The sequence below is a fragment of the Sus scrofa genome, chromosome 8 (assembly GCF_054392235.1).
Source record: "Sus scrofa isolate SSC_HxYL_T2T_F1_AM1 chromosome 8, Sscrofa_HxYL_maternal_Yorkshire_Landrace_v2.0, whole genome shotgun sequence".
Lineage (NCBI taxonomy): Eukaryota > Metazoa > Chordata > Mammalia > Artiodactyla > Suidae > Sus > Sus scrofa.
The window spans coordinates 111,010,492-111,035,009 of record NC_139390.1 but is presented as its reverse complement, the minus strand read 5'-3'; the positions used below and the strand labels follow the sequence as shown (position 1 = coordinate 111,035,009).

General features: G+C 38.2%; 2 protein-coding genes across 8 annotated transcripts in view; one reads left to right on the top strand and one right to left on the bottom strand.

Moving 5' to 3' along the window:
• Nucleotides 1–11,054, bottom strand: part of SEC24D (SEC24 homolog D, COPII coat complex component) — a 445,620-nt gene extending 434,566 nt beyond the window's left edge. For all 5 annotated transcript variants that reach the window (XM_084973066.1, XM_084973064.1, XM_084973063.1 and 2 more), the window contains exons 1-2: nt 10,983–11,054; nt 6,228–6,311 (exon numbers count right to left, since the gene is read on the bottom strand). The gene's annotated coding sequence lies outside the window, so the exon portion shown is untranslated. The remainder of the gene's footprint in view (nt 1–6,227; nt 6,312–10,982) is intronic.
• Nucleotides 11,055–11,354: 300 nt separating this feature from the next.
• Nucleotides 11,355–24,518, top strand: part of USP53 (ubiquitin specific peptidase 53) — a 56,452-nt gene continuing 43,288 nt past the window's right edge. For 2 of the 3 annotated variants that reach the window (XR_014813105.1, XM_003357043.5), the window contains exon 1: nt 11,355–11,531. The gene's annotated coding sequence lies outside the window, so the exon portion shown is untranslated. Of the gene's footprint in view, nt 11,532–11,867; nt 11,992–24,518 lie in introns of those variants that run through there. The other variant, XM_013989339.3, reaches the window with a different exon arrangement.

The following is a 24,518-nucleotide window of genomic DNA, read 5'->3' as shown; positions in this document are numbered from 1 at the left end:
TAATGTTAATAAAAATGTGGAACCAGAGAGTAAAGGCTTTTTTTTGTTTTTTTTTACAAGTTAGTAAGTTTTACTTTATCAGTAAAAAAAAGTTAATGTGACAATATCAAACCAAAATGAATATTTTCTAACCAGAAGAGAATACATTTCCATACTGTATTAAAGAAAAGAGTAAACATTGCTCCGTCCACTAAAAACCTCTTGGTCCATGTCTTTCAAACTATGGTTCTGTTCTATTAAGTGGATATAAGAACTAATTTGGATGGTTATGACCAGCAGCTTTTCAAAGGAGATGGAAGAGAATAAAAGAAAAAAAGAAAATATCAGAGCATATCACTCATAGAAATAGTATTATTTCAGGAAACTACTGATTTTGTTTTATATGTGTTCATGTGAACTGGATCACAATGTAAAATACACTGCTTATTCTAGGTTGTAGTCTAAAATGTTTGAAAATTCCAGCTCTATGTACTAATAAATGCTATTTAAAATTTAAATGTCAGCACTGTTTTAAGCAACTAGAATGGCTTTTCTCCATCACATTAAAATTACTATAACTAATTTGATAGAGTTCTTCAGAATAAAAAGACTTTGAAACAGTAGCAGAAAAAAATCTGTAGAAAACAATTTAATCAGAAAATCCTGATTTAAAAATATACAAAAAGGCATTAGCACACATTTTCAAGGATATTATTTGCCAAGAGTTTGTTTTTTCCTCCAACATAATTTGAGTTTTAGGGCTTTTTTACAAATAAGAGAATGAAAAACTCATAAGCAGTAACAGTTAAGAAATAAAGAAATTAAATACTCTAAAATTTCTGCTTTTACCTATAAATCTTTGAATTATTTCTATCACTGAATATTTTTTGACAATTTTATTACTCTACTAAAAAACAAACCTTATTTTCCTTTTTTCTTTTGATTGTGAAGTGAATTTCAACAAGGAAGTTCAACTTGAAAACACTGGTGCCCTGAATATTTTTATCATCCTTACAAAGAAAAGTGCTCTCCAGGGAAACTTCCGTTAGATTCACAGCTTTCGCCAATAAGTTATGAGCAAAAGGCAGTGTTATTTTATGATTGCATTTCTTAAAGAACTACTTCAAAAACAATATAGTCTAAGATGTATAGTTTTGTGTGTGTATACACACACATACATCATAAAGACTTAAATCTGTTATATTCCCAAGAGGAAGAAAAATAAGTTTGGCACATATCTGAACACCACAGTGTTTTTCATAAAGTCAAAGTACTACCATAGACATTCTGATTTATAAAAAGAAAATCTTTACCTGTGAAATGCTCTTGACTTCTTCCTTATTTTCCCCTTCCCTTGTCTTTCAGCACAGCACAAAGATGTCAATTATGCTTACCATAAGTATTTGAATACAGAAGAAATTTGATTGCATTTTAAGAAACAAAAGAGTACTATTTCTGATTGAAATTTCAGAATATTTCATGAAAGATACTTCACACCAGGCAAATTCTGTGTGAATAGGAATTGAATTCTAGTCCTGGTTCTATTAGTGTCTAAACGTAACTTTACTTCCCTGAACTTAAATGTTCTCATCTATACAGTGAGGGATTTTAGAGAACTCATCTCTGATATCCTTTCTATCTTTAAGACTCTAAAGAACTGTATAAATAAAACATGTTATAAAACTTGTTTTAGAAAAAAGTGAAAGAGAAATTATATTTATGCACCAAAAATCCTACTGAATGGCTTTCAATCAAAAAGGTAGATATCTTTGACCTTTACTCCTTGATCTATTCAAGTGGTACATATTACCTTCTTCATTTCTACTTACTCTACTGTATTTCCACAGCTATAACCAGACATCATACTTACCTGGTAAGTTCTTCTATTTCATTCAGTTTGTTTATTCAGTGCCTCCTATATGGAAGACACTGTGCTAGGCATCTCACTTTCATTGTCTCTAAAATAAGAATATTAATCTCTATTTTAGGGTTGTTGGGAAAGTTAAATAATTTACATAAAGCATTCAGTTCCTGAGATATTTTGGAATTAAGTAAGAACTAGGAAAAGATTCCTTTATTCATATCTTTAGTATTTAGAATCATGTGGTCCAATCCCTTACTTCAGAACCATGTGGTCCATCTCCTATTTTTTTTTTTTTTTTTGCTTTTTTTGCTTTTTAGAGCCACACCCGCAGCATGTGGAGATTCCCAGGCTAGGGGGTCTAAGAGAGTTACAGCTGCCGGCCTATGCCAGAGCCACAGCAACGCAGGATCCCAGCTGCGTCGACAACCTACAGTACAGCTCACAGCAAGGCCAGATTCTTGACGCACTGAGCAAGGCCAGAGATAGGACCCACAACCTCATGGTTCCCAGTCAGATTCGTTTCAGTTGCGCCCCGACGGGAACTCCCAATTCCTTTCTTTAGGGATTAAGAAAGGTTAAGAGGTAAACTGACCTGCCCACAGCAACAGAGCTACTTGAGAGCAAGAATTCCATAATTCTACATCCATTCTATCATATCATGTTGCTTCTGAACACAAGAAATTCAACTCTTTCTTTCATTCTTTCTCTCAGATTACAAAATATTGCCAGAAAATAAAATCATGCAAATCAATGCCCACAGAGGTTGCAATTTTACTAATCCTGTCAAAAGCAATCCAGTTAGGGATTAGCTAGGACACCCTACTACATACAGATGAGGAAATTGCGTTTTAAAAGTAGTTAATAACTGTTCAAGGTCACACATAAAATAAATGGTGAAGTCAGTACTTGAACCTAAGTCTGTCTAAGTCTAAAGGCGATACTCTTTTATGGTACCATGTTGCCCTTAAACACGGTCTCTACTTGGCTTCCAAACAATTTTAATGCTGCCATTAGGGTTAACTTCAGTTATAGCTGGAGCTGAATCTAGCCTTCATCAACATTTTCCTCAATGATTAGCTGAAGACAAAGAAGATACTATTAATTTTGGCAATATAAAAATTGAGGAAGAATCATGAGATACAGACTAAACTCTTAAGAGATTAGGTATATGGTATTTTAAAGAAATAAAGGAAACAGATTATGAAGCTGCCAGTGCTCTGAGACAATATAAGCATTTGTATCCCAAAAAATTAATGGCATTGGAGTTCCCGACATGGCTCAGCAGTAACAAACCCAATTAGTATCCACAAGGACTCAGATTCGATTCCTGGCCTCGCTCAGTGGGTTAAGGATCCAGTGTTGCTGTGGCTATGGTGTAGGCTGACAGCCACAGCTCCAATTCAACCCCTAACTGGGAACTTCCATATACCAAGGATGCAGCCCTAGAAAGATTTAAAAAAAACTAATAGCATTAAAATTTGTGAAACTTGGCTTAATATTAATCCATACAAACAAAACGATGAAACAAAAAATCTAGTATTTTGTTGGTTTTTTTGATTTTTATTTTGCTTCTTAGGGCTGCACCTACAGCAAATGGAAGTTCCCAGGCTAGGGGTCGAATCCGAACTGCAGCTGCCAGCCTATGCCACAGCCACAACAACACAGGATACAAGCTACATTTGTGACCTACACCACAGCTCACAGCAACACTGGATCCTTCACCAACTGAACAAGGCCAGGGATCGAACCCGCATCTTCATGGATACTAGTTGGATTCATTACCACTGAGCCACAATGGGAAATCCCAAAATTTAGTATTTTGAACATAAACTTATATAGGCTAACAAAGTGACATAGTTGCACAATAAGTTAAAACAATTTTACTTAAACTGTCCTGATAAAAACAACAGTGTCTGAAATAAGAGAGGAAATAATTTCTCCAAACCATAATCAAGCTAATTGTAAAAATCTGTTTTTATTTTTGGGCATCACATTTTTTTCAGAGGTTGACAACAAAAGTGCGTCCTGAATTCATTTCATGGATTTTTGAAGCCTGTTACTTCATTTTCCAGGGACATGTTGATGAGCCTATTGTCAGTGAACAGAGATAAGAGCCTCCTCAGGTGGAGGCTGACATAGGGGAAAAAGCATTTTATTTGATGACAGAAAAATGTTCTCCTGTTTCTGATAACTTAGATATCATATTCCCTTTTGATTTTATTTATTTTTTAATTTTTATTTTTGTCTTTTTTTGTCCCATAGCATATGGAGGTTCCCAGGCTAGGGGTCTAATTGGGGCTACAGCTGCCAGCCTACACCAAAGCCACAGCAACACCAGATCCGAGCTGGGTCTGCGACTTACACCACAGCTCACGGCAACAGCAGATCCTTAGCCCACTGAGTGAGGCCAAGGATCAAACCCACAACCTCATGGTTCCTAGTCCCAATTCGGATTCATTTCCACTGCGCCACAACAGGAATTCCTCCCTTTTGATTTTAAATCAGAGCCAAACAAGTTTAAACCAAAGGCTCATGCATATTTCTGTTCTTTAGCTTTCATTCTTTACATTCTACTCATATTTAATTTCCTATAGCTCTGCTTCTTTTTCTTATATTTGACCATGTTTTATATTACATGTTAGAATTCATTTTGTTCTATTTTATTTTTTAGAATTTACTTTAAATCTTTGTAGGATACAGTGATGCATAATAAAATAGTTAATGAATGAATGAGTGGATTAGTTTAATACTAGGCTTTCAAAAAGTTGAGAGTACGGAATACTTCTAGCTTTAAAACACAAAAGATATTATAGAAGAGAGAAAATAGATTTCTATTGCTGCAAAGGACAGAAATAAGGCCAGTGTGTAGAAATTACTAGGAGGTGATTTCAACCCTTTGTGATGAAAACTTCTTAACAGTTAAAAGAAGTCTTAAAAAGGAAAAGAATGCCCCATAAAGCATCAGGTTTTCTATCACTGTCACTATATTTGAACAAAGGGTGGACAGCCACTGGCAGGGATGATTCTTTAGTGAGTGGGAGGCTGGACCAGATGGAATCTAAAGTCTCCTGCATCACTGGGATTATAATAAAATACACACTACAGCAAGAAAAACAACATATAGGTTCTAACAGCATCACATTATCATTGATGACAGCAGTATTGGTAATCATAATAACAACACTAATGGCCATAATAACACAGTATAAGACCTTACAGTTGCTTTTATCTGGGGCATTATCAAAAGACAGCATTTATAGGTATTATTTCTCACCTCAATTTTACAGATAAGAAAATTAGGATGTTTCAAAGTGAAATAACAAACAAAGGTAATGAAATTGCCTAAGCTGACAATAAGTCAGCAAAAATTAAGGAGGCTACTGGTTAAACCACTAACTGTAGTTAACTAGCTAATGCTGATTTTGGTAAAGCAGAGGCTTAGAAAGATTGGGATGTATGGCCAGTAAAGTTTTGGCTATGGAAGAGCTGGCTAAGATGTCCTGGATGTTAAATATGATCTTCTGATGTTTAAACAAAATGTCATGTTACAGAGCTTTGAGAAGTCCAATGAACACAACACTTGAATTCCATATTTTATAAAAGGATAGAGGTCCTTCAGGGACGTTCTCTCTCCTGCCTTCCCCATATCTGCCTTATTTTTCCAGACTAGATATTATAAATGAAAAGGCACATTACCACAAGCACCTCTGAGGTCACATTTTTTTTTTCTTTTTTGGCTGCACCCTTGGCATATGGAAGTTCCTGGGCCAGGGCTTGAACTCATGCTACAGCAGTGACAATGCCAGATACTTAACTCACTGAGCCATGAGGGAACTCTTGAGCTCACATTTTTATAGCTTTGCAATCAGAGAAAAAAAATGGATCTTTTCTGCAAGCTCTAATTTGAAAACTCCTGAGAAAGGATGCTAGTTAGCCTGAATTACCCCTACATCAGTAGCTACAGCCAAAAAAATAGTAAAATGCCTACATGAAGTTATAACCATCCTGTGATTCAGTGGTGTGGATCTAGTACTTAAAAGCAGGAAAAGACAAAGCAATATATGTCCACAATACATATTTCCTTAATTGAAAAAACTGAAATGTATATTAACCAGACACTCCTTAATACATTTTTGAAACAGTTTTTCAGATGTGCACATAGTAAAAAATTAGGTTTTCTAAGCTTCTTAGAGATTACTTGATTAAAAATATAATTTTATCTCATTTTTGTTACTATCCTCTTATTTCCTTTTTTCCCCCCGAATGGTTTTCATCATCTCCAGACATTAGTTAATTTGGCCATAATATGACTCTACTTCTGGTTCTAATTGTAAGAAGCTACTTAGGATGGAAGGGTATTCATGGAGAGCATCTGAATACTAACCGCAGACCAGGAGTCTTCCAGAGACACTCTTAGCAATGACAACTTCTCTCCAGGTGTCTTCACTCTGATCTCGGTAACAGTATACTTTAATTTTGTAGAAATAAAAAAAGAAGAAAAGAAAGCCTTATTTTTAACTTTTCATTCAGTGACTTATTGTAGATACTAATTCAGGTATCAAACTTTTTAAGAAAATTTTAATAGTTGATTTACAATGTTCTGTCAATTTCTGCTATATAGCAAAGTGACCCAATTATACACACACACACATGCACACACACACATATATACACACATTCTTTTTCTCCACCATGTTTCATCACAAGTGATTGGATTTAGTGCCCTGCGCTATACAGCAGGACCTCATTACTTATCTTTTCTAAAAGTAATAGTCTGCATCAACTAACTCCAAAGTCACAGTCCATCCTACTCCCTCTCTCTCCCCCGGCAACAATGAATCTGTTCTCTATGTCCATAAATCTGTTGAACAACTTTTTATTGATGTTTACTCTGTGCCACTGCATTAGATTCTACAGAAAGAATGAAGATCAAGAGAGGCCTTTCATGGGATTTGCTTCCTAGATAGTGAGAAAGATAATAAACAAGCAGAATAAGCTAAATAATCACAGGTTGTGAAAAATGATATGAGATGAATAAACAGAACACTGTGATAGCAATAAACAGGGAGTTCTAGGTCAAGGATGACTTTTCTAAGAAGATGGAATTAAAACTGAAGAAGAGAGGATGAAAAGGAGTCAGCCAGTTGGAGATTCAGGAGAAGGTGCTGTAAGTCAGGGTTTCTCAACCTGTGCACTACTGACATTTTGAATCATATAATTCTTTGTTGTAGGGGACTGTTTTTTCCACTGTAGGATGTTTAGCAGCATCATTGGCCTCAATGGACGGGATAACAATAGTGGCATCCTCTCTACCCTAACAGTGACAACCAGAAATGTATTAGCCTTTGCCAAATATCCCCTGAAAGACAAAATCATTCCCAGTTGAAAATCACTATTCTAGGCGTAGGGAATAAAGAATGCAAAATACTCAAGTTAGGGAGTTAGGGAGGTAAGGATAGACCGAGGTCTGTAGGCCTTAACAAGAATTTGGATTTTTTATATTAATAGTAAGTTCTTGAACAATTTTAAGTTGGGAAGTAACGTGGATATTTTAAATAGACTATTTTGGCTTCTGTGCGCGAAACAGATTTAAAACCATGAGGATAAATGAGATCTTATGACCAGGCACTGAGGAACACCATCATTCAGAAGATAAAAGTAGACTGGAAAGTGTAAAAAGAAAGCAGATTGAAAAGGAACAACCAAAGAGGTTGGAGGAAAGCCATGAGAGAGAATGGTATTACAAAAATTAGGATGTGAGTCAAGGAGGAAGCAGTCAATTGTGACTAGATTTTTCTGGTTGGCCTCATCATTAAGTCACAGACTGAAGATTTCTCTGGAATTGCACTGGTTTAGCTCATCTTCTTGCCTAACTACAGTTTCCCCTACAAATCTTCTGTATATAGTTCCAAACTAAACATCCTGTTCAAGAACTTACAAAGGGTTCCTATTATAGCCCTGCCACAATAGGCCTTTTTCATTTGTTTCTAAAATTTTGCTGGTGAAGTAGTCATGTCTCCTCCTCAGTGTCTTCAAATGTGCCTACCCATGAACCTTTCAAGCTCATCTCTGATTTCCCACAGAAGTCTTCCCTAACAATTCTGGTCCACATAGATGTCTCCATTCTCTAAAAAATCAACAAAACTTCCAATGTCTCAGTCTATCCAAAGAACACTTGAAGTTTTATGCCCTGGAAATAGAACAATAAAAAAAAATATGGTCCTTGATCTCTAGAAGCTTACTAAAAAAATAACACTCACCAATCCTCAACATTTCCTTAATACATTTAGAATAAAGTTTGTTTCGTATGCAATCCTGAGTCAGACATTCAGCTACTACTGCTCTATACTTCTGTACTTCACCCTATTCAGCTCAGTCATGGTTTGCTACACCTTCAACTCTTGATTACCTCCTGGAACTATTGGATCACAACTCCTCAGGATAGAAGAACGCTACTCCTACCACTTAGTGATAAGGTGAATATTGCCACAAGATGGTACATCTCCCAAAGTCTGAGTTATAACCATGCCAGAATAATAGTAAGAGGTGTGTTAAGTATGGTGGTATTGATGATATAAACTTTGACTAGGTCTCAGTCAAAAAATATAAGGTGGTCTATGGCATTCTAAGTATGTTCTCTTTCATGATCGTAAGCCAGTGTGAGGTGCAGAGATCTTTCTTCACTAATTTGGTCCACCCAATAAATAACTATTGAATCAAACATATACATACATCCCTGAAAGACAAACTGTAATTCTCAGAGGCAATACATTTAAAACCTATGTTGTGACATTTCTAACTACAAAGTCTTCTAGCAGCAACTCCTGTCCTAAAATGCAGTACACTGTCAATTTTCCTTTCTTGCCATGATTCTTCTTCAGACTGCCCTTTTTATGCTTAATTTGTGACCCATTAAAACCCAGTACTTAGATGTGCCACAAACTGGTACAAAGTTTGAAATTACACGATTAAAGTATATAGTCAGGATTTAGTCAAATTCTTGAGCAGGGTGAACTGAAGAGCATTCTTCTATAATCTCTAAATGAGGGAGATAGTATTGAGTGGTTATTATCCACAGTTCAAATTATTTTTCAAGAATGAAGGTGGGGGTTGCTCTGTCAGTTACATTTGCAAAGAGATAATTACAGTACAATATAATTGTTAGAAATACATCTAAAAAGGGTGAAGGAAAGGCAGGTCTGAGTCAGGAAGTTATGAAAAGTTCCATGGTGGAAGTAAGTACTCAACTAAGACCTCAAGGATCTTGAGAATCTAGCAGAATCACAGAAGAACAAGGAATTCAGTGTAACTGGTGTGGAGTCAATGGGCAAGAATGGTAGATGAGATTAACAGTATGGGGCTAGATCATAAAAGTGAAGGGGAGCCCCTGAAAAAATCTTGGCAGAGGAATATCATGTTAGAAATATTATTAATAGACTAGAGGTTGGACTCAAGTGGGATATAACTAGAGGCTGTTGAAACAGTCCAAGGGAGAGGAGTCAGAAGAGATGATGAGTACTTGATGGATTAAGACAGTGAGAGCAGAGATTAAAAAGAGGGTTTGATTCCACAGATCCTTAAGGAGATTAGTCAATAGAGTTTGATATTAGGATAGAGGAATTAAGGAAATGTAATATAAAGGCACTCATAGACTCTTGACTTGGGCAACTGGATGCTATTATCTGAAATACAGATGAAAGTGGGCTAGGTTTCAGATGGGTGGGAAGAGATAAGGCACTAGGGGTAAGGAGTAGTAAAGATGCTCATGTCAATTTGGAACATACTTAAACTGCCTGTATGAAATTCAAATGAAGATGCTGTTGCTTAAAAGGGTCTACTCTGAAGATAGATATTTGGGAGTCCTTGGTGCTCTGGATAGCTGGTAAGTTCATCATGGGGAGGCTACTGCTCAAGGAGACAGGAGTAACAACAAAAGAAAATGGAGAGTTGGGGAACACAGAGGGCACATATAAAAAAAATATATTTAAAAATGCATCAGAGAGGTAGTGGCAGAAATAGCAGAAAGCGGCACTATGGAAACCAAGGAGAGAGTTAATGGTGCTATTTTTTAAATGTAGAGTTTTTTCCTTCTCCAAAAGTTTTAAATTTCCTGAAGGCAGGGACCATATCTTAAATTTCACTTTATTTTCTTCAGTGCCCAATTCAATAAAGGGAACATAGTAAATGCTCAATAAATTCTCAGTGATTCAGTCTCAGGTACTATTCACCTATACCAATCTAAAATGTTTCTTCAGATAAACATTTAGAAGTACCTATGAGTTTAGTTAAATCGATTTTTATAGTCTGTATGTTCTACCTGCAACAGCTTAGAAATGAGTTCCAAAACCTTACTTACTACTTATTGAGAGCAATCTTTGATACTAAAGATGACAGTGAATTTTTCCTTTACTACCATTTGTAAGAAATATGTTATGGGGGTTCTCGCTGTGGCTCAGAGATAATGAACCCGACCAGTATTCATGAGGACGTGGGTTCAATCTTTGGCCTCGCTCAGTGGGTCTGGGATCCCCGCCTGCAGTGAGATGTGGTGTAGGTGGCAGGAGCTAATCTGGATCTGGCCATTGCTGTGACTCTGGAGTAGATTGGCAGCTACAGCTCTGATTCAACCCCCAGCCTGGGAACTTCCGTATGCCACAGGGTACGGCCCTAAAATCCGCACCCCCCCAAAACAAAAAGAATTATGTTATTATTGAACAAAGTTTAGCCCATTTTCCAAGCTTTAGCTTGCAACTTAAAACCTGTTGAGAGTACAGTATGGAGGTAGCCAATTTTTTCTCACAATTAACCATTAACCAGGTCAACGTGTTATAAAAGCTTTCATTTTATTAATAGTCACGAAACAACAACCTGGGTGATATACATTTAAGCCAATGGAAGCCATTTAACTGCAAATATTGTAATGATTCACAGAAAGCTAAAGAGACCTGTGTATTCACATGGGGTTTCGATGCCAGGCAATAGTTTTCTCTGAGGTAACAACACCTAACTTAAACGGCAGTCGTTGGTGGATTCGCGTCCCTGAGCTTAGAAAATACTGAATAAATGACCAAGACTACCGGAATAATCACCTCTACTTGAGGAACTATCCCTTCCTTCCCTCTACACCACACAGACCAACCTGCAGCCACTTTCCTCCAACAGAGAAGCCCCAGCAGCCCGCTCCCGCCTTAGGAAAAATGGTCAAGCTCCTGCTCTCGCGGGATCTGGCGCCTCGGAGTAAGTCGACTGGATCGCGCGCCCCATCTAACCCCCGCGGGAATACAGTTTCGCAGGTCCGGAAAGCCGGGAAATCGCCTGCGGGGGGCGGGGCCAGTTTGGTGTGCGGGAAGGCGAGGCCAGCTCCAGGGGGGCGGGGCAGGGGTGAGGCGGGGAGAAGGGCGGAGCTACCAGGACCTGTTGATCGCAGGTGTCACTGCCCTCACTGGCCCTGGAGTGCTGAGGCGTGTGCGCATGCTCCGTGCGCTGGGTCGAGCTCTAGGCGGCAGAGACCAGTAGCCTCTGCTCCAGTTCCCGGTGAGCCTCGGTTACGGTGGCAGCTGTTTGTCTAACAGCTTGGTGTCGACCTGAGGCGGAGCTAGGCCAACGGGAGGTAGCTCTGTAGAAGTAGAAGGCTATTGTTTCTCTACCTGGACCGCATACTATTCTCGCTGAAAGGGCAGAGCTCAAGGTAAGTCTACAAAACTAGTCCCTGGACGAAGATCCTACGACCTGCTCCCACACGGGCCTGACTGGAATACCCTCATTCCAGCCTCAGACCTGGTCTCTCCCCTCGCAGCTCTGCGACCTCCTCCCCAACTCCACCCTCCTCGGGGCAGACTCAGGGCTCGTTGCCGGGTTTCAGGCGCCCGAGGTCATGCAGCCCTCCCGGTTACTCCCCACCGGGTCGGGGATTTGGCGGAGATGCCTTTGGCCAGGGTAAAGGCGCCCGCGCGGAAGGAGGGGGTGCTTTTCTTACTGGGTCTTGGTTGTTAATTGTTGCAGTGTTTGAGGGCGTGCCAGGGGCAGAAACTGCGGTCCCACTGGGTCGTTTAGTGCGTTGGGGTTACGAATATTATCCTTACTTGGCGCCTGCCCCTCACTTCCAAGCCACTGCCTGTCCGGAGCAGCAGCTTTTTAAAGGGATCCAGGTGGTTATGTTGGTGTCTTGGGAGAAGATATGATTTGTGAGAATCTTTGGGCTGGTGGTTTCTGGGTGGTAGTAATAATTTATAAAGTTAATGTTTAGCTTTTAAATGGCGACTTATGGGACGTTTACCAAACTACTTTTAAACATCTTTGAAGAACAGGAAGTACTTGCACAGGTGTAACAGGGAGGATTTGTTTCTGAAGCCTGCAAACCGAGCGTGCTCTGAGGTTTTGCTATCCTGCTACAGGTTTTCTTATCAATGCAAAGTCTGATTAATGCTTATAAATGTACTGCAAGGCTTTATTTGTTGGATAGCAGAGTTTGCCAAATGTTTTCTCATCTGGAAAAAAAAATATGTATATTTTTGCAAGGAGTTTTAAAAGGCTATTTCTGAGTGATACTTAAATTTAGGAGGTTTTTTATGATCATGGTCTGATTCGCTTTTAGTTCGGTTCTTTAAAGAAAAGCACTGCTAATTCTCCATATTTAAAAGGAGGAAAAATCGCTAACAGTTCAGATTGGAATGGACTTTTGGCTAAATTAACACTTGTGTTTAGTTTTATTTTCTGTTCTTTTCAGTTCCATGATGATGGTCTAGGCAGAAATCTTAATCTTGTTAGAGAAATTAAACCAAATGAAATTTATTTTACAAAAGTAATATGTGATTTATCTGCCACTGTCTTAAGAATTCCAAATAGACAAACTCACAGCAGGTAGGAGTTAATTACACTCCTGAAAAAACAAGGTTTTTGTTTTTATTTTATACTTTAGAGGCTTTTTTTTTTTTCTTTTCACAGCCACACCTGTGGCATATGGAAATTGCCCTCCCAGGGGTCGAATCTGAGCTGCAGCTGGGGCCTGTGCCACAGCCTTGGCAACACCTGATCCTTAACCCACTGAGTGAGGTCAAGGATTGAATCCACATCCTCACAGAGACAACGTTGTGTCCTTAACCCACTTTGCCGCAAGGAAACTCTTGAGTTTTCTTTAAATAATAAGAATACTACATATATAGGATATTTAGGCAAAAAGTATCAGTTCTTTGCTTCTCCAGATTAACCCATGTCCTCTCTCTTAAACTGGGGATCTTCAATTAAAACTACGGTCAGTGGTTAGATCTGACAGCAACGCCAGATCGCCAACCCACTGAGGGAGGCCAGGGATCAAACCCGAATCCTCATGGATACTGGTCAGACTCATTACCACTGAGCCACAACAGGAACTTACTTTTCTTTTTTTAATACCCTCAATTTTATTTTATACTTCACAAACATTATTATTTATTTGTGTAATGGGTGTGGTCCTCTGAAGCCCCTCATTTTTAAATTATTCTTAGCAGATAATTTTGGACTCTGTTCTTCTGTGTGCTCTGCTCTGTCTTGTCATGAAGGACACTCTGCTCTAGAAGGTGAATTATACCAGGTTCTCAAGCCAGCCCTAATTTAGCAGGGTCTTGTAAAACGGATGGCCTCCCAGCACATCCTGTTGATATTTTATTGAATAACAGGGAACTCAGGGTAGTCATGTTTCTCTCTTGCCACTCCCTGAACTGTCTTGGGAGAGGATGCTGATTGCCCTTGTCCAGGGTGCCTCTTTTGCACAGTGATAGGCTGTTGTGACAAGTCTTTCCCTTTGAATTCCCTCATGGATTAGTGCAGATAATGACATGTAAACTCACATCACAACACCACTCTTCATCTTGTTAGCCTCCTGAAGACTGTTTCTTTTTTTTTTTTTTTTGGCCAATTGACCTACCTCTTCCATAAATCAAGGGAAACAAGCTGACGAACTGCATAGACCTTCCACATGCAGCTCAAAAGCACAGTGATTGCTGTGATGCTCTTTATGTTCAAATGCGCTGATGTCACCATATGTGTCAAATCCCCTCTTGGTTGCATGTCTTGACAATAAAGCTGATAGCAGACAGACTTAAATATGAATGGAGTGAACTATATGTTATAGATAGATTCTGGAGAAATTCTTACCCATCTGGATGGGCAGAGCCCTTGACTCACCTGAACCAAATGATCACCAGTACATATTCTGGTCTGTTCTTTCTGTATAGAAAACTTTCCTCCCTCCTGCTGGGAGAATAGATGCAGTACACTCGGATATCAGCCAGTATACCCTCTGAACACTTTTTTTTTTCTTTTTCAACATTTCCTGAGCATTCCTGAGGGATAAATATTTTACTTTTTAATTCAAGGGCGAAAGCTTTATTTTGGTTTACTTTGTTGTGTTGTATTTTAATTATCTGTAGCTGTCATTGCTTCCTGTGGCTGAGGTATTGAATTGGCCCAGACCTGGGTTAATGCTTCTGAGGACAGAAGGACCTCAGCACCTAAACTGACCACCTCTGGTACCCTGTACAACACAGGAGTAGCTCATCACTTCCTAACAGAGCTATTGCCCTTAGGCACCATCTGCTTGGTTTTTGATTTGGCTTGGCCAATAATCTTGACAAGGTTTTGGGTTTTTTTGTTTTGCTTTTTAGGGCCACAGGTGCAGCATATGGAAGTTCCCAGGCTAGGGGGTTGAATCGGAGCTACAGCTGCCAGCCTACAGCACAGCCAGAGAAACACTAGATCTGAGCTGCATATGCAACTTACACCACAGCTTATGGTGACGCTGGATCCTTAACCCACTGAGCGAGGCCAGGGATTGAACCAGCATCCTTATCTATCCTAGCAGGGTTCATTACCACTGAGCCACGATGGAAACTCTCTTGCCAAGGTTTTAATGTAGACCAATTGTTGTACAAGAATTCTTGGTAATACTTGAGTACAAAGAATGAATTTTCCAAGCAGTGTTTTTTGGACATAGTATAAATCTAAAAAAACACAACAAGAACTTCATTTTTAAGGATGTGTTGCCTAAAAAGAAGTTTGGTAACAAGAGCGGGAGTGAGGAGGAGGCCAGCTGGAGTTGGAAATCCTGGCTCTTTGTGTTCTGAACTAGGAGGAGGGAAGGGGAGAAACAAGGAAGCTCTTTACGCTTTGTCCTCTATCAAGATTCTTGGATTTGTCTCTCTCCCTCCTCCCTCAGGATTTTGCAACAATGTGCCTTATCAGTTGTGAGTTTACAAGTAAAGCAATTTCCCAAATAAATGTGAATATTCAAAAAAGTGTATATTTCAATAGCTTTATTAACAGTTGTTTTCTACTACTATAGGATTGTAGGTATTTCTTATTTGCTTTATTTTAGATATTTATGTAAAAACAAATACTATCTTATAATCAAGAAAAAGCAATAAAATTTAAAAGAACAAATAAAGGAGCCTTATGACTTTATCAGCTAGTGTAGTAGTTTCCTAGGGCTGCTGTCACAAAGTACCACAAACCGCTTGGTTTAAAACAATAGAAGTTTATTCTCTCACAGTTCTAGAGGCACGATGTCCAAAACCAAGGTATTGATAGAACTGGTTCCTCCTAGGGCCCTGTGTAGCCTCCTTTACTGCTTTCTAGCTTCTGGTGATAACTATCAATTCTTGGTGTTCCTTGGCTTGTAGCTGTATCATTCTAACCTCTGCCTGTCCTCAGCACATGGTGTTCTCTTTGTATGTCTCTGTCTCTTTTTCTAATGATTTCTGCTATAGTTAATTGGATTAGGCCCTATTTTAATGATGTCACCATAACCTAATTACAGCTGCAAAACCATGTTTCCAAATGAGGTCATGTTCACGGGTACTGGAGGCTAGGACTTCAAAATACCTTCTGGGAGGGACGCAATTCAATAACATCTAGAATGAGTCTAGCTTAAGCTATTATAATTTACCTAGACTGTTCCAGTAGCCTAATAAAATCATTGGTTATTAGAATTTGAATGAATTCCATGTAGCCTAGTCCTCTCCATTTTAAATATAGGGGAAAAAATTACAACTACTAAATACTTTAAATTGTATACTAAAGGAGTTTGTGTTGTGGCTCACTAGATTAAGAACCCACCTAGGATCTGTGAGGATGTGGGTTCACTCCCTGGCCTCGCTTAGTAGGTTAAAAGGATCTGGCATTGCCACAAACTACAGTGTAGGTTATAGATGTGGCACAGATCTTGTGTTGCTGTGGCAGTGGCATAGGCCAGCGGCTGCAGCTTTGATTCCAACCCTAGCCTGGGAACTTCCATATGCCACAGGTGCAGCCCAACAAAAAAAACCCCCCAAAATCATATGCTGTAAATTTCATAATTTTTTAAGGTAATGGGCTTAAAATTTGGGGGAAGAAAATGGGAGTTAGTATCTAGGGTAATAAAGAAAAGAAGCTCTGGAATCTTGCCTTTTGGGGTCACGTTATTACTGGTAAATCACTGATTTATAAGAAATAGCAGTAACTTTCTCCCCCACCCCCCAAAAAAACTCTTGGCACATTTTCGAGTAAAAATTTTAAATTTTAAATCATAAACTCGAAATAGTTGTGTAAGATAAAATTGTCAATCCTACTCAGACTCTTCCAATCAACTGAAGATGAGGGAACATGTCCCAACTTATTTTGCAAGGCCAGTTTTGCATTGATTTCAAAGGTAAATAAGAATGCTATAGCCAAAGAAATCAGTAGGCCAATATTGTTGATGAATATAGATGTAAAAATTCTCAAAATATTAGCAAACCAAATTCAATAGCACCTTAAAAGGATCATACGCCCTGATCAAGTGGATTGATCCCTGCAACTTAAGGATGACTCAAAAATTTTAAATCATTAAATTTGATATACCACATTAATAGAAGGAATGTTAAAAATCATGTGTGTATCTCAGTAGATGCAAAAAAAAGCATTTAATAGAATTCAACTTACTTTCACTGTAAAATTCTTAATAAAGTGATCATAGAGGGAAGATACCTCAGTATAATAAAGGCCATATTTGCAAGCCCACAACTAATATCCTCAACTCTGAAAAGTCCACATCTCTTCCTCTAAGATCAAGAAAAGACAAGGTGCCCCCTCTTTCCATTCTTATTCGACATAGTACCAGAAGACATAGACAGTGTAATTAGGCAAGAAAAAGAAATAAAAAGCATCTCCATCAGAAAGGGATAAGTAAAAGTTTCTCTATTTACAGATAATAATCTTATATATTGAAAACTCTAAAAACAACCAAAAAACTTTAGGAACTAATAAATAAACTCAGTAAAATTGAAGCATACAAAAATAAACATACGGAAATCAGTTGCATTTCTATATACTAACAACAAACTATCTGAAAAAAAAAAAACCTAAAACAGCCCCATTTACAATAGCATCAAGAACAATAAAATACCTAAGAAATTTAATCAAAGTGAAAGATCTGAAAACTTTTAAGATATTGATGAAAGAAATTAAAGGCTCATAAATAAATGGATATGGGGTACTGGAAATGTACCCCATATTCATGGATTGGCAGAATTAATACTGTCTATAGTACTAAAAGCTGTATATGAATTCAGTGCAATTCATATAAAAGTTCCCATGACATTTTTCACAGAAAGAGAAAAAGCAATTCTAAAATCTTTATGGAACCACAAAAGACCCAATGCTAGCCTAAGAAAAAACAACAAAGCTGGAGGCATCACACTTCCTGATTTCAAACTGTGTTACAAAGCTATAGTAATAAAAACAGTATGGTGGTAGAGGGAGTGGCCAAGATGCAGTGTAGGAAGATGCTGAACTCACCTCCTCCCACAATCATGCAGAAATTATAGCTAATGACAGAAGTGAGAAGAACCAGAAAATTATCAGAAAAGACCTTCTACATGTAAAGAGATACGCCAGATAGGAGATACAGGAGGGTGGATATGTGATATCATCAAGACCCATATCTCCAGGTGGGATACCCACAAACAGGAGGATAATTATAATTGCAGAGGTTCATCCTAAGGACTGAGTGGTCCAAATCCCACATCAAGCCCCTCAGCCTTGGGGTCCTTCACTGGGAGGGTGAGCCCTAGGAACATTCAGTATTGAAGGCCAGTAAGGCTTATTTTCTGGAGAGCCAAAGAGTTGTGGGAAATAGAAACAGGTGCACACAAAATCTCACATGCTCTGGGACCTGGGGCAGAGCAGTAATTTAAAAGAAGCCTGGGTCAGGTTGACCTTCTGATCTTAGAGATTCTCTTGAAGAGGCAGAAGATGGGACTCACCCTAGGGACTTGGACACTGGTGGCACCCGTATTTGGGGGCTCGTTCTACCGCATGGACACTGGTACTGGTAAGCACCATTTTTGCACACTTTTCTCTAGCTTATTAGCTCTAGGACCCAGCCAGGCCTACCAGCCTGTCAACACAAGTACTGGGATGCCTCAGACCAGGCAGCTCAGCTTCACCCACCATCATGACTAAGACCCCATGAGCCCACAGCCACTGTAGGACCTGGACTCACACACCAGGACTTGGGCACTAGCCCTAGGACCCAGCAGTCAGAGACCTTGGGACATGGCTCCACCTACAAGTGGGCCAGCACTAACCCTGGGATCCCTTGGGCGTCAATACCACCTAGCAGCAGGACAAAACACTAGCTCAAGGAACCCCCTGCAACCTGGCTTCACTCACCAGTGGGCAGGCACCAAGCCTGGGAACCCCTGGTCCCTGAGCCTACCCATCTGCAGACAGCAGCCTCAGGATCAACACATTCTCTAAGCCAGCCACCCCAGGATCTGGCCCACCCGCCAGTGGTCCACCCCAGCTTTGGGCTACACCAGACCCCATGGCTGGCTGTGTCAGGAGCAGCCCCATTCACCAGCATGCCAACACCAGTGCCAGATCCCCAGGATCTTACAATCAGAGACCCAAGAATCTGTCTCTACCCACCAGTGATTGTGAACTAGCCTAGAATCTCTTGGGTCCTGGCCCTAGCCACTTGCAAGTTGCCACCAGATTGGAAACAACGTGGATGACTCAGCCAGGCACCCTAGGTTCCAGCTTCACTAACAGCTTTGGGACACCATGAGCCCTGCAGCAGCTGTGTAGGAATTAGCCCCATGTACCAAACAACTGATTCTAGATCCAGGACCCCCATTCTTATAACCACCCACTCTAAAACCTGGCTTTGCCCACTCATTGGCCAGCACTAGTTCCTGGGCCCCCTGAGGCCCACCCAGCAGTGTCCGGTAGTTTCCACACAAGACAGGGCCTGACACTGGAATGGCACACATCCCTGTTCCCTTCAGCAGTCAGTCTGCTACAACAGAAGAACCCATGCAACCCACATAGAGGGCATTCCTAGAGTATAGAGCTATGATGACAAGAGGGCAGTGCGCTATCGGGATGCATAGGACATATTCTACAAAAGGCCATTTCTCCAAGATTAGTATGTAACCAGTCTACAAAATACCTGAAATGGGTATAGGCAATCTACCAGGTTAAAAGTTCAAGATAATGATTATAATGATGTTCAGAGAACTCAGGAGAAGAATAGGTGAGAACAGTGAGAAATTTAATAAAGTATAAGAATATATAAAGTAGACTAAAACAGTTTAAGAATATTATAATTGAAATAATACATTAGAAGGAACAATAGGTTAGCTGATACAGGAAGCAGATCAGTGAGCTGGAAGAAAGTAGTGGAAGTCATTGAAGTTGAACACCAAAAAAATAAAGAATAAGAAGAAATGACATCTCTGGGACATCAGCTGTGCTAATTTTTCATATAGGAGTCTCGGAAGGATAAGTAAGTGAGAAAAGGACAGAGAACATATTTGAAGATGTAATAGCAGAAAACTAGCCTAAACTGGAAAAGGTAACAGGCACTGAGGTCCAGCAAGCACAGAGTCCCAAACAATATCAATCCAAAGAACAAGTCAAGACACATTGTAATTAAAATGGCAGAAATTAAAGGTAGAGAATATTAAAGGTAGTAAGAGAAAAGCAACAAGTAAAATACAAGGGAACTCCCATGTAACTATCAGCTGACTTTGCAGCAGAAAGTGAGGGACAGGAAGGCTTTGCATGATATATTTAAAGTGATAAAATGGAAAAACTGCAACTAAGACTGCCTGGCAAAGCTGTAATTTAGATTTGATAGGGTGATCAAAAGTGTTACAGACTAGTGAAAGCTAAATGAGCTCAGCACTACCAGATAGTTTTATAAGAAATATTGAAGGGAAAGAAAAAGCTCTAAGAAACATAAAAATTATGAAAGGAAAAAAATCTCATTGGTAAGGAAAAATATACAGTAGGGGTGGTAAAGCAGCCAAGTCTAGAGCTAGTAGGAAGGTTAAGACAAAAATAGTAAAATCATTTGTATCTGCATAAGTAGTTAGACACAGAAAACAATAATCTGTTAAAATAAGTAAATGTAGCAAAACAATAAAAATGCTGTGTAGTTAAAACATGTTTGAACTTGAGATCAGCAACTTAAACAAATGATAGATAGGTAGATAGATAGATAGAGATAAATTGCTATATATAAACCTCATGGGAACTACAAATCAAAATCTGTAATAGATACATATACAAACCTCATGGGAACTACAAATCAAAATCTGTAATAGATACATATACTAAGAAAGAAAAGAATCCAAGCATAACACTAAAGATAGTCATCAAATCACGAGGACAGAAAAAAAAAGAACAGAAAAGAAACACAAAAAAACCTGAAAACAATTATCAAAATGGCAGTAAGTGCATATCTAGGAATAATTTCTTTAACTGAACAAAATGCTCCAGTCAAAACTGGAGTATGCTGAATGGAAAACAAGACCCATACATATACTGCCTATAATAAGACTTGCTTCAGTTTAAAGACATATACAGACTGAAAGTGAGACGATAGAGAAAAGATGTTCCATGGAAATAAAACCTGGGGTAGCAATATATATATATGAGACAAAATAGACTTTATAACAAGAGACAAGGACATTACATAATGATTAAGAGATTAATCTGAAAAGAGTATATAATAATCATAAATAAATATATGTGAACCCAACGTAGGAGCATCTAAATACATAAAGCAAATGTGAACAGAGATAAGAGAAGAAATTCACAGTAACTCAATAATAGTAGGGGTCTTTAACACCATGCTTGCATCAATGGAAAGATTATCCAGACAGAAAATCAATAAATACCAGCCTTAAATGACACATTAACCCAAATGAACTGTCTCCTCCCAACCCTCATATATATATAAACACACACACAGTTATATATATCTGTGTGTGTGTGTCTATGTATGAAACATTTCATCCAAAAGCAGCAGAGTATGCATCCTTTTAAAGGACACAGATCACATAGATGCCCTAGATCACATGCTAGGACATGAAACAAGTCTTAGTAAATTTAGGATAATTAAAATATCAAGCATCTTTTCTGACCATAATGCTGTGAGACTAGAAATCAATTATAAGAAAAAACCCTGCAAAAACCTCATATATGTGGAGACTAAACAGTGTGTCACTAAACAACCAATGGATCACTGAAGAAATCAAAGAAGAAATAAAAAATACCATAAAAATGAAACATGATGATCCAAAAATACCCCAAATCCATGGAATTCACCAAAAGCTGTTCTAAGAGGGAAGTTTATAGCAATACAAACCTATCTTGGGAAATAAGAAAAATCTCAAATAACCTAACCTTACATCTAAAACTGGAAAACACCCCCTCTTAAAAAAAATTTAGTAGAAATAAAGAAATCATAAGGACTGGAGGAGAAATAAATGAAATAAAGACTAAAAAAAAAAATAGCAAAGATTAAGAGCTTTTTTTTTTTTTTTTTTTTTTTTGTCTTTTGTCTTTTTGCCATTTCTTGGGCCACTCCCACAGCATATGGAGGTTCCCAGGCTAGGGGTCTAATTGGAGCTGTAGCCAACAGCCTATGCCAGAGCCACAGCAATGCAGGATCCGAGCCGCGTCTGCAACCTACACCACAGCTCACGGCAACGCCGGATTGTTAACCCGCTGAGCAAGGGCAGGGATCGAACCCACAACCTCATGGTTCCTAGTCAGATTCATCAACCACTGCGCCACGACAGGAACTCGAAGAGCTTATATTTTGAAAAGATAAACAAAATTGATAAACCTATAAACAAATTCATCCAGAAAAAAAAAGAGGACCCAAACCAATAAAATCAGAAATGAAAGATAAGTTACAGCTGACACCCTGAAATCCAAAAGATCATACAAGATTACTGTTAGCAATATATACTAATAAATGGGCAACCCAGAAGAAATGGACAAATTCCTAAAAATATACCATATTCCAGGACTGAACTAGAAAGAAACAGAAAATGTGAATAGGTAATTGCTAGTAATAAAATTGGATCCATAATAAAAACAACTTCCAAAAAGCAAAAATCCAGGACTAGATCACAGGTAAATTCTACCAAACATTTAGGGAAGAGTTAATATCTTATCCTTCCCAAATAATTAAAAAAAAAATTCCAGAAGTAGGAATGCCTCCAAACAAACATAAGGACCAACATCACTGAAGAGCATAGAAGCAAAATCGCAAAACAAAATATTAGCAAACTGATTTTAAAAATATGTTAAAAGGATCATTGCTGTGATCAATTGGGATTCATCCCAGGGATGCAGGGATTTTTCAGTATCTGTGGTTCAATCATCATATTTCTTGTTAACAAATTGAGGAATAAAAATCATGTTCATCACAATAGATGGGGAAAAACCTTTGAACAGAATTCAGAATCCATTTATGATAAAAATCATCAACACATTGGGTATAGAGGGAATATACATCATCGTAAAAACCACTATATATGATAATCTGTAAACCCACAGCAAACATCACACTTAAACAGTGAAAAGCTAAAAGCTTTTCCTCCAAGATCAGGAATAAGATAAGAATGCCTACTCTCACCACTTAAATTCAATATAGTATTGGCAGTCCTAGCTGCAGCAGTCAGATGAGAGAAAGAAATAAAAGGACTCCAAAGTAGAAAGGAAGAAATAAAACAGTTTTTTTTAAGTGCTTTGTTAAAATGCTTTTGTTTTCTGAAATCTTAAAAAAGATACAAAATATTTTTAAGTAAATGCAAAAAGAATTCTTAGTTAACTATAATCTGAGGAATCAGAGATTCTGAAAACAGGATTGGAATGAAGAGTGGAACAATAGAAGTATAAAAGTAGCATTATGGTAGTGACTCACCAAAGGTGGGAGCAGGGTTTCCAGGTACAATGAACAGGGGAAATTGCTGAGAGTCCTACAGATAATTTACCTTCATTACTAACTGGATAGATTAGATCTGAATATGGAGGTAGAGGGTTCTTTGCAGAGAGAACTGTTTGCAGATGACATATTATTCATAGAAAATCCTCAAGAGGCCACCAAGAGGCCTCTAGCACTCATTACTGTGTTCATTAAAGTTGCAGGTTACAAAATTTGTATACAGGAATTTGCTGCATTTTTATATATGTAAGCAGTGACCTGTCAGAAAGAGAAATTAAGTTAAGGAATCTGTATACACTGTATGTTTATATATATGTGTGTGTATAACTGAATCACTGTGCTGTATACCTGAAACTGACATGGTATTATAAATTAAGTATACTTCAATAAAAAAAGAAAACAATCCCATTTACAGTTGCATCAAAAAGAATAACATACCTAGGAATAGATCTAACTATGGAGGTAGAAGACCTGTATTCAGAAAACCATAAGACACTGATGAAAGAAACTGAAGACAGAACAAAAGATATATCTTGTTCATGGATTTGGAAGAATTAATATTGTTAAAATGGTTCTGCTACCCAAGACAATATACAGATTCAATGCAATCCCTTTAAACTAGAACAAATAATTTTAAAATTTGTGTGGAAAACTGAATAACCAAAACATTATTGAGAAAGAACAAAGCTGGAGGTATCATGTTGCCTGACTTCAAACTATACTACAAAGCTACAGTCATCCAAACAATGTGATGCTAGCAGAAAAACAGGTACTGAGATCAGTAGAATAGAATAGAGAGCCCAGAAATGAACCTACACTTAATAGGGCAATTAATCTACAACAATGTTGGCAAGAATATATAATAGAGAAGAGGCAACCTTTTTAATAAACAGTACCGAGAAAACTGGGTGGCTACATATGAAAGAATTGAACTTTTCTCTCATACCATGTACAAGAAATAACTCAAAATGGGTTAAAAAATTAAATATAAGACCTGAGACCATAAATATTCTGGAGGAAAACATAGGCAATACTTTCTCTGACATCAGTCTTAGTAAAAAAATATTTTGGATAGCTCCTCAGGGCAAACAAAAGTAAAAATAAACAAATGGTACTACATCACACTAAGAAGCTTCTGCACAGTGAAGGAAACTATCAATGAAAGGAAGCGGTCACCTCCTGAATGGGAGAAGATATTTGCAAACAGTATATCTGATAGGGTATTAATATCAAAAATATAAGCTCTCATACAATACAACATAAAAAAAACCTAATTTAATAATTGGCATTTTTCTAAAGAAGATATACAGATGACCAACAGGTACATGAGAAGATAATCAGCATCACTAATCATCAGGGGAATGCAAATCAAAACCACAATCAGATATCGCCTCATATCTGTTGTAATGGCTGTCATTCAAAAAGACAACAAGT